Source organism: Trachurus trachurus (genome assembly GCF_905171665.1).
Source record: "Trachurus trachurus genome assembly, chromosome: 15".
Taxonomy (NCBI): domain Eukaryota; kingdom Metazoa; phylum Chordata; class Actinopteri; order Carangiformes; family Carangidae; genus Trachurus; species Trachurus trachurus.
In genome coordinates, this window is record NC_139906.1 from 25018301 (window position 1) to 25026704 (window position 8404).

An 8404-nucleotide genomic window follows, 5' to 3' on the forward strand; every position below is an offset into this window, starting at 1 on the left:
TTTTGTTTCTCCAATGTAGAGGTCTTTGCATTCCTCGTTGCATTGGACTGCATACACCAGATTGCTTTTGTGGGTGTGTGGTGTTTTGTCCTTGGGATGTACCAGTCTCTGTCTGAGTGTGTTGCTGGGTTTGAAATACACAGGTATACGGTGTTTGTTAAAGATCCTCCTGTGTTTTTCTGATACTCCAGACACATATGGAATGACTATGTTGTTTCTCTTGTTTTGTCTTTCTTTCTCAACCACTTTGCTGGTTTTCTTTCTGGAAGCAGCTGCAGTTTTCACAAAGGTCCAGCTAGGGTAACCACAAGTTGTGAGGGCGCCTCTCAGGTGCTTGTGCTCTGCCCCTTGGGCCTGTGAGCTGGTGGGCACGTTATCAGCTCTGTGTTGCAAGGTTCTGATAACACCAAGCTTATGTTCCAGAGGGTGGTGAGAGTCGAAAAGTAGATATTGGTCTGTATGTGTGGGTTTTCTGTATACCCCAATGTGGAGGCTCCTGTCCTTTTTCATATGGACGTCACAATCTAAGAAAGGCAGACTATTGTCCTTGACATCCTCTTTGGTGAACTTGATGTTTTTGTCCACTGAGTTAATGTGTTCGGTAAAAGCTTGCACCTCTTTGGTTTTGATTTTAATCCATGTGTCGTCCACATACCTGAACCAGTGGCTCGGTGTTGTTCCTTCAAAGGAGTTCAAAGCCTTGTTCTCTACCTCCTCCATGTATAGATTTGCCACAATAGGGGATACTGGTGAACCCATGGCACAGCCGTGTTTTTGTCTGTAAAATTTGCCATTAAACTGGAAGTATGTGGTGTTACCAATGTAGTTTTCAGACACGTCTGAGACAGTAGTTGATGATGATAATGCTCTAAAAAATAAACCATGAACCTATCATCACAGCAACAAAGCTATCAAGCTGTTGGTTGATTGGGTTTGGTGCATAAACATTAGGGCTGCCACAAACGATTATTTTGATAGTCGACTAGTCACCGACTATTTTTTTCGATTAGTCGACTAATCGGATCATACGTAAATTGAATGTAAAACATACAGTTTATCGCACCAGCATGCAGCTGCTCTCATATAACCATAGCTTTCAGCTTGAAGTGTTAAGGTATATGCTAACTAAAAATAAAGACAATTAAGATGATAGTTCATTAAACTTTTAATGAAATATGCAGCTTTAACTGTAGCATAAAGTGCAAACCGCTGAGTAAAATAAGGATAAGGCACTGGCCTAAACAACACCAAAATAAATACTTAAAGGTTTTTTAGGTTTTTCTTTCCTTCATTTGTCTCTGGCATTAAACATAGCTACATTTAAATAAAATGAGGTAGACACCTGAAACTAAGGAATTATTCACAATAATAAAGTTTTGGTAGGCCTATCATTCAAATATAACTTGTGCTCAGTGTAAATAATAGTCGTTCTGTTAAAAAAAAAAATTGAATAGTTTATAAGACAATCGTCTTGTCTGAAGAAATGTAAATGTTCCCTTTTTACTGTCACAGAAGGAGAAACATGGAAAGACTCAAAGTTCTGTGTGAAACTCTGTCAAATGGAAACAAGTGAAACTGAGGTGCAGCTCAAACTCTGCAAGGTGTGGACTGTGATGAGAAGCTACCGGAAAATATTGACGTAGATTTACGCCGGGAGAGAAGACTTCCTCGTTAAGATGAGCACTCATTACGTGACGAGGACCGCTGTGACCAGACGCGGTAACGTTCCAATATAAGTCCGCGGTTTTATTTTTAAATGACGAACGGCTGTTTTTCAGTCCGTGATTTAAAACGGTGGAGCGGCGGTACCGCTGCTATAGACCCTTTCAGAGAGTATAAACAAAGACAGGTGTGGCTCATTAGAAAACGCTCTGCTACACTAAATTGAATGGAGCCTTAATTAGTATCCTTGGTAACACCTGTATTTGTTTATACTCTCTGAAACGGTCTATATCACTTCTCATTTAAAATGACAGAGAGAGAGAGAGAGAGAGGGAGGGAGGAGCGGTGGTGGTGGTGGCGGCGGCGGCGGCGGCGGGGGGGAGGGTGGGTGGGGGGCTACACCGGTGCCGCTTGATGACGGACAAGACAGGTAGAGAGAGAAAAGAGAGAACACATGTAGCCTACTAACTCACCTTGAGTGAGTGAGTGAGTGAGTGCTCGTGTGTGTGTGGTGGGCGGCTGCAGCGGCGGGTGCGTGTGTGGAAGGTGCAGCAGCAGTTTTGAGAGAAAAACAAAGTTAAAAAAAACAAAAAACGACGCATCGACTATTAAATTAGTTGTCGACGATTTTAATAGTCGACGTAGTCGTGACTAGTCGACTAATCGTGGCAGCCCTAATAAACATTTTTTATTTATTTATATTGGTAGGTAAAGCAGCACAGGGTTTAAAGCTCAGATATTCCCACCTCTAGTCAAGCTGAACAAAGTTAGCTGGAGTATAACGTATTGAAATCTGTCATGATCTGTGTCCCTGTGTCTGTTTCTTTGTGTTGAGTTCAGTCTCTGTTTTATCTTGAAGTTCTGTGTTTTCCTAAGTGTCATGGTCTGTGTCTTCGTCCTAGTTTAGTTCCTGTTTTATTTTTAAGTCCTTGTCCTGTCTTCCTGTGTGCGCCCTGCCCTTGATAATGTGTCTCACCTGTGTTGATTGCACCACCTGTGTCTCGTTCCCTCATGTATTTAACTCCAGTGTCTCCCTTTGTCCTCGTCGGTTCATTGTCATTTGTCCACGTCCATGGTGTGTTCCTGTTTTGTGTAAAACCTTGCCTTTTTGTCTTGCAAGTCTGCATTTGGGTCCTGCTTCCCTGAAAACCTGACAAAATTGCACAGCAGTACTGTGCCTGTGTGTGACATTCAGCGCTCATCCCAGCAGTGGATAGAGCAGGGATAGGAGAATGGCTTCCATACGGGGTACACACACATATCTCCGCTTTTACTTCTCTGTCCTTTTCCAGGTTGGAGGGCATAATGGGAGGATAAGCAGAAGAAGCAGGGGAATTGGCAGGTTATATTTCCAAGAGAAATTTGAAATGCAGCTTTCATCTCAAGCTGGCATAGGACGTTTTGCCCATGGTCAAGCCTGTGCATCTCTCTGTGTAGACAGGAAGGACTGCTCATGAGGTCTCTTGCTCTCTTGCTTGGTGATTTAGGAAATGGTAACTGGATATCAGTGCTGAGCTCCTCTCCTTCCAGCCGCTACAGGTTTGGCTTGGCTGAAGGCCAGCCAGCTGCCTGACACTCCGTGGCATGGGAACACCCTGCCTCCCTCCCTGGCCTGAATGCAGCACCAGCTCCCTCTGAAGCACTGTACTCACTGACCACGACACACACACTCCGCTGCAGCACTTCTTTTACTGTATGTGACAACCTGCCTCTTCAGTGTATCGGTGATCTGAAATAAATGTGTGTGTGTGTGTGTGGCTGACAGTACTCCAGTGGAGTGGAGGGAACAGAGGCCTGCACAAAGAGATTAATGAGTGTCTGCCCTTTGTTCTCTTTCAGTCCAGGGGGTTTATGGGCCTACAGTTTTCCTTAAATCTCTTACAAACACACATGCACACACAGTGCTCCTTCTTATTGCAAACACAAGCCTGGGCCAAGGGATTTCTTCTCTTTCTTCAGGCTTTGATTTATAGGTTCCTCACTAGGGGTGAAAAGCAGCCCACAGATGGAATAGTGTATGTTTTGTGTGCAGGACAGTGTTTGTGTGTGTGTGTGTGTGTGCACAGGCATTTTTGCACATTACCCTTTTTTTCTGTGTGTAAGTGTATGCATTTTTGCATTTGTGTGTGCGAGGAGCCCTCTTCAAAGCGGTTGGAAGATGCCATGGAAGTGGAGCCTTTGTTTAGCTGCCTTGTTATTTCTCCCATTAATCATAATTAATGTCCGACCAATCTTTCCTTTGCTGCCGCGATTGCTGGCTGGGGGGTCATCATCAGCAGACGGGAAAAATAATGCTAGTAGAAGAAGGAGGAGGAGGAAAGGACGAGAGGGCACTTACTTCTCGTCAACTCTGATCCTGAAGCTATTGTTCTGCTAATTGATCAACGCTGATGGGGTTTAAATATTTCAAGCATTAGATCAAAGGAAAACACTCTCAATTAATCTGGTGTCCAGCTCTGCGGCTTAACACATTCTTGGCCCACAGTCGGTAAACAATGCAAAGAATAGAAAAAGAAAAAGAAAAAGGGAAACGGTGGTGTAAGGAGGAGAGGGAGGAGCGTGTGGTTGTGGTGATCATGAAGCGGTAGGTTATCCAAAGGAGCCAGAGGACAAGGCCGCTCCAGCAATCAAGCTTAGCTGTATTTTCCTCCTTCAATGAACTCCTTGTCCTAGAGTGTGTGTGGATGTGTGTCTGTGTTTGAGTAGTGTTCCATTGGATTTCAACATGGAAAATGTATAAGTCCATTACATGATGATTTTTCCCGGAATGTGTGGCAGAGCTCAAGCCAGGCTGTGTATGTGCCAAAGCTGTGTCCCCTGGCGAAAACATGAAGGCTTTTTATCTCAGTGTTTAAAGAGGGAGAAAAATAAAGGAAAAAAAGGCTGGAGAGTGTGGTGCACCTGTGGGTCTCGGGCGCCCCCCCTCGTGGCCCAGTTTTTGAAAAACACGTGCTAAAGTGCCCTTTTGGGAGGCAAATAGATAATTTAATTTAAGAAATAAAGTTATGGTGAATATGGTAAATGGACTTATATAGTTCTTTTCTAGCCACTTGTACTTGTGCTTTACACTGTACACTGTATTGTCACATTCACCTTTTAGAAACAAAGAAAAAATCTGCACACCATAGGAGCTCCCTTTCAAGGATTTAATAGCATGACGTTTCGAGCACAATGCTCTTTTTCAAACTGCTGTGTTAATGGTACAGACAGGAAACTGCTTCTTAAATACAAGGTATACAAAAAAGAGGCGCCTCTGTCTATTATTTCAAGGATCAAATGACCACCAAAGGTTAGATATACCGGTATACAAAGGATATACAAAATATATACACATACACATATACCGGTAGTAAAAAAAGTTCAGATATACCAATACTCAAGGAATGTACAACAAATATATCTACACATATACTGGTAGTCAAAGAACATCCCACGAAAATGACCATAATAAATAGAGAACAAGGATACATATAGTTGCCAACAGTCAAAGGTCAGAACAAACGTGACGGCAGGAAAATTACAAGCAGGGTCTAATATCAAAATCTTCATTGAGGCCCCTAGGAGATAAAGTGTCCAGAGTATGAATCCAATACGCTTCTTGTTTAAGCAACAGAGTGTTAGTATCCCCCCCTCTGCGTGTTTTTTTAATTGTCTCGATCCCTACATATCTTAAAGTGGATATGTTGTGTTTTGCCTCTGTAAAATGAACAGCAACTGGGTTTGTGGCAACGTGATTTCTAATGTTGCTCCGATGTTCAGATATTCGTGTCTTCAGAGGTCGAGTGGTTTTACCTATATATGCTAAGCCACATGGGCATTTTAGCATATAGATGACATTGGAAGTATGACATGAAATCACACCTTAATGTCAAATTTTTTACCAGATCGAGGATGGTAAAAGTGCCTGTTTTTTTTTTTTTAGAAAAGTTGCATTGTTGACAGCGGCCACATTCACATTCATACAGCTCTGTGCGCAGACGGGCTTGGAGGCTAATCATTCACACACATTCATACATCCAATGATACATCAGAGGGCCCAAGGACATTTCGACATGCGGACTGGGGGAGCCAGGAATCGAACCACCGACCTTCCAGTTAATGGACGACCTGCCACAGGGGGCTGAGGATATGTGGGGTTTGAACCCCAGTCTCCCGGGTAAGAGTCATGCGTGCTGACCATTCGACCAAAGAGATATCCCTGTGGCCAAGTAGCCAGAGCGCATGATCAATTGGAGGCATAGTGACAGGACCGTCAACTGTCACACTTAGCTTGCATCTCCACACGCACACCAGTGGAAATTCCCTCATCACGACGCCCCTTATGATAACAACTGTAATGTCCAACATTTCCATAGCAATGTTAGCAAACATCTATTACAGGCCAAAGCCTTAAAGACAAAGCATCCAAATGTTTGGCAATGATGCTATCACACTGCTGCACTGCTCTCAGTCAGCACTTTATAAATTATTCCACAGACAAGGGATTTTACTGTGCTTCAGTGGCTCATGAGCTGATGAGGGGATGGAGGTGCTCTGGTTGAAGCAGGCTGTTCCTATAGACATTGTTATACATATAAGACCAGATCAGGCTAAAGGCTCTGTTTAAATGGTTGTGTGTGTACTTTTATGTGTATTGAATTCAAGGATAGGTGGAGTGATTTACAACAGATCATTAACGTTTTCCATGAGACTGAGAGAAGAATTGTCACAAATGTCCAGCAGAGTTGTGTGAACATGACAGTAGCCTTCATTAGTGCCATCTGAGGCACTGTTGTTAACCTGCTTTTCTTAAAAAACACAACCCTCATGCTTTAGCAGTATTTCTAGTGCCACAATGGTCAAATATGGTCTCATCAGTATCTTTTCTTAGATAAATATAATAGGCAAAATTCTACAATGTTCTTGTGCTTCATCGATGCATCTGAAGCATTTGACCATGTTAATAATGTGAAATTATTCTTGAAATTGTCTAAAAGTGGGGTACCTGGTTTCTTTAATTAGAATTCTGGTCTATAGACCACTTCGGCGTCGACGTCACAGTGACGTACTGGTGGCAGAAAAATACCGGAAGTAAGCAACAAATACACGTCCTGACCTACAGCTCAACTTTAAAAAGCAGCGCAGCTGCTTGGCTGCAGCACGACCCTAAGCTGTGATGATGAGCCCACATTAGAGGGTGAATTTTATTTAATTTTCGTAATCGCGGTGCAGAACAGTGAGTTTGGAGCTGACGAAAGGAGAGAAAAAAGAGAGACGTGCCGCGGCGAGACCGGTGAAATGCTGATTAGAGAGGGAGTGATCAGTGGTGACCGCCGCGCTGACGGACCCAGTGGAAATTGGGGTGATACAACGACTGCTGAGGAGGAACTATAAAGAACTCAGCTGTGATTTAAACTAGGACCTAAACCGAGTCGAGTAGAGCCGAGCTGTGTAGTGGAGAAGCTGCAACACACGCGCGTCCCCTCAGATGCGGCTGCATCTCTAGGTCACTGGTGTGTGAGAGTGTGAGAAATAAAAGCTCTGACTTGCTTGGGCAGACGTTGTTTGGTGTCACCCGCTGATTTGCACATGTAGGCTACAATATCTAGACCCCGAATATAAGACGACCCGTCCTTTCCAACTTTTTTCGACGGAAAAAATACTCGTATCAGTGTATAAACTATATGTAGATATTGCGTGCATCGTTTAGGGATTTTTACTAAACATTTACTGTTTCATTCAGTGTAAACGTTAACACGTGTTCACGTTCACCCTCTTATTCATTTATTTTGACATTCATTCATTCATTTTTACACACATCGGGTCATGAGCGGTGTCCCTAGCAACGGTCTGTGATATATAGCCTAACAACGGTCTGACTAATACAGAAATAACAGACATGGATCCGTTAAATAAACTGTAATATACAGCCATACAAGTAGGCTACAGTTTGCTGTCATACCGTAGTTGATGGACTTGTTGATGATCGCCCACGCAGCGTTTTGTGTCCCTAGGCAGTAGCCTACGTCGGTCCATAACACACAACACACTCCGTTGCTAATCGTTAACTTAGCCTACTCAGGTATGACAACCTGTTTTCTGTTGACAAAGCATTAAAATAATCAGAGAAGGCCTCTGTATGATCCATCTTCCTCTGATTTGATCGCTCTTGATGCCCCGGCTTTCCACTGTTGACACCAGATCAGCTGTCACGTTCTGCCACCAGTGAAGCCCCGCCCACAACATACGTCATCAATGTTTATAAACATAGAAATGGTCTATTGGTACTCGCATCAGCCTATATATTATATTTTATATACAGTCAGTCACCACTGAAAGAAGTTGTGCGCTCGCAGCAGGACAGACAATCAGTGTGCGAGTGCGCGCGGTAAAAGCAGTGCGTCAAGTTGTGACAGCCAGCCTGTCCACGCCCTCGTAGCCGCCCCTGGCTGCGCGCTGTCCGGCGTTGATTTGCCGCTGCGTCGCGGTGTCATGGCGCCCGATACAAAGGTATCCGCCTCACCTGGCATTCGGGTCCTCAGAGTGTGTCGCAGCAGCGTCGGAGCTCTCATGCTCGTGCTCGTGCTAATTGCTACAGTGAGCCGCATCGTCCTCGTCCGTAGCGAAAGCGTCCTGCTCGGCAACGCACCCTCTCGCTCCTCCGTGAACCGGACCCTGAAAGCACTCCACTCCTCTCCTCTCTTTCCGTGTCAACGCTGTCCCCTGGATTTCCCTCCTGGCTTGATCTCCTCCAGGAGACGGA